Below are 6,000 nucleotides of genomic sequence, written 5' to 3'. Positions count from 1 at the left end.
AACGATGCTCAAAGATTATCAAGACTTTCCACATAATCTATACTGTTGCTGGGTGTTGAGGTGCATTCACATCGGGCCAGACATGACATGTATGTTATTTTGAAAATAAATAAAAGAAAGAAGTAAAAAGACTGGTCAAACATTGGCCAAATTGTCAAATAATATAAGAAAGAGGCTTTATTGTGAAAATAGCAAACAAATCCATGGCACACAAAATATGAAAAGCCTTTATTGATGCACAACTTGGCAGTTCAAAAACGCATGCTGACCAATACGCTTCAGCTGAAACACGCCTTCATCAGGGTACACAGGTCATAACAGTAAGCACTGTCAACTGTCAATAAAGGCTTTTATTTTGTATTTGTCTATGTTACTATTCTACAAAGGAAAGGAAGTTAAACCATGCACCCTTCCCAAAGAGCACCTGAGTCATGTTTTACATGACTGTGAGCCCACACAAAAAGCTGTGGTTGGAAAAAGTGAACATGGCAACAAGCAAGCCTGGACGAAAGACAGATGAAAGACACATCAAGCTGACTTCCTTTTGCAAACTGAAGCTGTCCAACAGTGCTCAGAACTGGCAGACACCAGGGGGGACCCTGGTATACACCCATCTAACAGTCTGAAGAAGTCTGATCAGAATCAGTCTTTATGGAAGATTTGCAGCCAAAAAGCCATTCATCAGAAAGATGGCAGCAGGTGCCAGCTGCTCTGTCTGGTCTGATGAATCAACATTTGAAATATTTGGCTCTAAAAAGGCAGTTTGTTTGCTGAAGGGCTGGAGAGTGCTACACGGATCATTGTCTGCATCAGGCAGTGTGAAGCATTGTTGAGGTTGCTTCCTTGCTGCGTTTCTACAAATTAATTTTGAATATTTTGTCAGAATTGTTGGTTTCCTTAATGCTGAAGTGCAGATACTTATGGCCCTTCATACTTCATAGAGCTTTGATCTCAAGGTCTGGGATTACATGACAAGACAGAAGAATTTGAGACTGCCAAAGCCACTGAACAACTGTTGCAAGACTGCGGAAGGTTCCAAGATATTTGGAACAATCTACCTGCTGAGTACTTTAAAAACTGTGCACCAACATGTAGTAGAATAGGGAATGTTAGCCGCTAGTGTGAATACATTGTTAAAGGGATTGTAGGCAACATTAAGCCTAAATTTGAAACATATTTATATATATATATTTTGCATTTTTTCCCCTCTATCAGCCACTATATAATGATGCTGGGGTGTTTTCCTGCATTGAAACACAGTCCTCTTTCTGAAATCCGTATTTTCCCTACTGTTTATGTTTGTCCGGGTCGTAAATTAACGCACGCATGTGCGTGTCTGTGCGCGTCCGTGTCCGTGGGAACTTTTTACTTTCGGTTTTAAAACGCTTTCAAACTTCTTTTTTGAGGCACATAATTTACTTTAAAAAAATCGTTTGGATAGAATTTAGTTGTTTAACTTGTGGTCAATTTATCATGAAAGAGCCTATTTAAAAATAAAAAATCAGAGAACCGGCAGGGGCGGGCAGTTCCGCGAATTCTATCCGAATAAAGCAACCTATATTCGGCATGGCCCCTTCAGAAGTCCCATTAGCTCTATGGAAGTCCCTCCTGCGTCACCCCCTGGTGGTCGGGGAAAAGAACTGCTGGAGGCGCGGTGTTTGTTTATCTCTGACTCGCCGTCAATGCCTTTAAGTTTACTAAATAATGGTCCTATTTAGAGAAAAATGGATGGTAAAGCAGGGTATGCTTTAGGGCATGGCTACATTGCAATTGAGAAGTGGCCACCATATATATAAGTATCCAACATGGTGACAGTCAATTTGCAGAGGCTTCTGCACATTTCCACCACTTGCTGCCAAAGGAAACATCATTAAGGTCACTGGTCACTTCTAGCCACCCCGCTCATGTTCTGTTATCGTTCCTTCCATCTAAAAACACTTCCTGAGCATCAAATCACACACCGCCCGTCTCAGTAACAATTTCTTTCCACAGGCAGGTCGGCAGGTTGCTGAACAGCCTGACGCACTTACTATATGCACCTCACATTGTTATTGAATGGTATGTAATATTATTCTGTACTGTATATTGTGTTTAATGTATACATATGAGTGCATTGTGCACACAGCCTATGTAGGTCTGCACTCTGCAGTGTTTTCTTTGTGTGTCCTTTGTGTTAAGGCAGAGAGAGAGACAGATCGTGTACTGTATGCCATTGACAGATATGACAACAAAGCTGAATTGAACTGAACTGAACAAAGGATGGCCACACCAAATATTGATTTGATGTAGGTTTTTTTTCTGGTTGTGGCACTTCATACATAATATATATGTTGTTAATGTAATTGATAAATAAAAAATCACACCCAGTGTGAAGTGGGCGGTGTGGTCACAGTGGTCATCACAGTGATGGAAGTGATTCACTTAAAAAAAAATCACACCCAGTGTGAAGTGGGCGGTGTGTGGTCATCACAACATGACTCACATGACCCATACTGCTATTCATAGGGCTGCACATGTGTCATGTGTTTCGCTAGCCAATCACAGTCCTGAATTTGCAAAGTCAGCCAATGACATTACAGCTAGTGGTGATGACACTAGCTGTAATGTGATTGGCTGACTTTGCAAAAGTATAGATTTGCATTGACTGTGGAAGGGTTAGCGTTGTAGACCGCGTTGTAGACTATTGGCCAATCACGGTGCAGGATTGGTCAGTGTCCAAACCTCACCCATAGGGGGCGGTTACACCGCCCCAAAAATATTCTTGACATAATTATTTTTAAATCCTCCTCACAGACAAAACATCTGCACTGTACTGTATATGTTGCGCTTCAGAAATTATTACCATAATATCTGTGAAAGATTATCTAAAAGAAACAGCATGTGCTGGACACGGTTCTGTCATACGGTATATACTGTGTATATACTCTATTAATGGCCAGTTGACAAAAAAAGGACAAGGGATTACCAGGGATGAAATAATTCCGCATGTAAACAATATCTAAAAATAAACTCGGGCCCCGGCGTGAGAAACCACTGACACTAATCGCAACGGATGCAAACGTCTAATTTATTTGCTCGCCTACTATATCGTACAGCCAGCTTACATACACAGATCCAATGGTGAGCTTTATTGTGTTTGTGCTACTGAAATGCAGGAGCAGACAATATTATAATGAGTAGAGGGGTTTGGCCTGGAAAGAATACGGGGGCTTCTGGATGAGATTAATGCTCTCCCATTTCCATCAGCCTTTTTTTTTTTTTAGAGGTGGTGCTTTTCCCCTTTCATATTTTTAGACGTTCCAGTATGGTAATGTGGCGTCAAACTCGTCAGCACGTTGAACAGTGGTTCTGGAACGCTGCCCGTATAATGTTGCCGGTTCAATTCACGGTCAGAGGAGCTGTGTTTGCATGTGATGCCCATCTGCACTCCGTCCTGGTTTTCTTGTCTATCCCTGCGGTCTTATCCAAATAATTCACACCATTTTTTTATAAAAGAAACAAGCTCCCTCCTTGACCTAATTTCAGTGAAATTAGGCAGTGATAGCACACAGTAAATTATAATTTGGTTAAGGGAAACCGCAGCTAGAAATGGAAAGAGACCGGGTGATAAACTGACTCATTTTATTCATTATATTCTTTATTTCAGATTACAGATAGGTCAGTGTAGAGCATTGGTTCTCAAAGTGGGGTCCGGGGACCCCCAGGGGTACCTGATGGGGTTCGTGCGGGTCCCCAGCTAAATGATGGATAGGAACCAAATGGACCCATATGGGTCCGTAACTCTGAGAGTGTAACAAATGTACACTCTCAGAGTTACATTAACATTGATTTTACATTATGAATTGGGGTCCCAGAGATATAAATGCCATTAAATGGGGGTCCGTAGCCCTAATAATGCATGTCAAACTGGGGGTACTTGTAATGAAAATGGTTGAGAATAACTGCTAGAGCCGTAAAACATCTTCTCTCATGGGGGTCCTCTTTTCAAATGGGGGTCCGCGGGCTAATAAGTGACAATTTGGGGGTCCTTGACATGAAAAAGTTTGAGAACCACTGGTGTAGAGAGACAGGTAACCAAGGGCAGAGCGAGGGGAGAATCATGCAAGACAAGATGGGGTCAGATTCAATCCCAGGTCCTCCTCACACTCACAAAGAGCATAATAGTCTCTGGTTGGGCCACCAAACACCCCATGGATTAGTTTTCTAGTCGTAAAGTCGTAAACCAGTTAACAAGTAACAAGTAAACCGCTTGACCAGTAATTATCAGGAGAATTATAGGCCAACTGGTTATACGATGGAACCTGCTGTGTCTAATTTTTATGTGTCTTGTTGGGTGTCCAAAACACACTGTAATTGACATATAACGTGTGTTTTTCATTCAATAAAACGTATACATTCTATGCTAATACCTGACAATGAGTGAAACTTTTTCAAAAGAGTGATCATTTCAGTATTCGTCCTTTCTAACTTTTAAACATGTCGCAATTGCCAACAGATGTAATTTACGGCAAAGTATCCAGCTGTTCTCTTTATTACACAATGTTGTCACCATCTGTAACGGTAGTCGGAGATTTATTCATTTGCAAAATGAACGTGGAGTTTGTTACCTTCTGGTGCTTATTAGTGTAAAACATGGCAAGAGTGACAATTGACAACTTTCCAAAAAAAATGACACTTCTGGTGGCCAGAGATGGTGTAATGACAAGGTGTGTGTGCGGGGGGGGGGTGTCGCTAGAGGCACACTTAACCCCTGCAGGCCTATGAACGAATCCCACCGGAGCCTTCTGTCCTGAGCCTCAGCTGTGCTGTCTTCCTCTCTGCTTGCCTATTGTCTGTCTCAACAGTGGGAACATGAAATGGCCAGAATAGGAGGGATAGTACACTAGGGTTGAAGCGGTTAATAAAATGGAAACAATAGTTGTAATAGGAATATATTATTATAATTATTTAATGAATGAATGAATGAATGAATGAATGAATTAATCATTGTCATGCAACCACAGGCAACCCATTGCTGGTTGCACATAGGGTTCAGTGCCCTGCTCAAGGGCTGATTAGGAAGACTGTGAACCAGCTTCCAAAGGCACTCCATTAACTCGGGTCAATAGAGGATTGGTATTAATGAGGCCTCCGGTTATTAACCCTCTTTTTAACCCGTATTCACCTAGGAAACCAGGAAAGGTCTGCTGAGTGAGCAGCCACTCATAAAGGTTATGACCACTCCCACCTGGGAGCTGCCCACTGACCACCGTAGGCTTTTATTAGACACTGGATCAATGTGATGAGATAGCACTGTAAGGGGCTGGGTCCACCAAGGCGTTTCTTTTCCTGGGCAGATGGCGTAGATCACTGATTCCCAACCTGCAGGCTGGGGCCCACTCTCCATAATTTACCAGCCAAAGAGGAAATCAACATGCTCCTAGCGGTTGGCGGGTGCTACTTTTGTCCACAGGAGCTTTTCTAAATAGAGAGTGTGTGTGTGTGTGTGTGTGTGTGTGTGGGGGGGGGGGGGGGGGGGGGGTCTGTCTGTGATTGGCAGAAGGAAGGGTTGAACAAAGTGCTAATTGGTCTTCACCTGTGGGCTGGCTGTTGGCTTTCTGGAAGACAGTGGGAGCAAAACATGGTTTTGTGATTAGTTGACCCTTTTGTTTTCCAACCTACAAGAGAATATGGGATAAAACATATTGCCAGGGAAAGACAATGTCAAAATGTGGCTGGCTGCGCTGGGGGGTAAGCGGACGGTTCAGCTGAACCACACTCATCCCAAACACCAGGCTGCTACAGAACAATTGAGTGTAAAAATGGGCCTACAATAAAAAATAATATGGGTCCCTTTGTTTTTTTTACATTGAGGATTTAGCTGTCTGTGTGAGATGTGTTTGTTCATCTTTGTACATTACATACAGTCTGGGTGCCATAGTGAATCCCTAGCCCAGGATGTACAGTAATGAATGAGGTAGCTGCCTGTAGCAATTGTTAGCTGAGTCATTGACTCACAGG

The sequence above is a fragment of the Gymnoscopelus microlampas genome (genome assembly GCF_963454915.1).
Source record: "Gymnoscopelus microlampas genome assembly, chromosome: 24".
Classification (NCBI taxonomy): domain Eukaryota; kingdom Metazoa; phylum Chordata; class Actinopteri; order Myctophiformes; family Myctophidae; genus Gymnoscopelus; species Gymnoscopelus microlampas.
Note: the sequence above shows the minus strand (reverse complement) of the source record.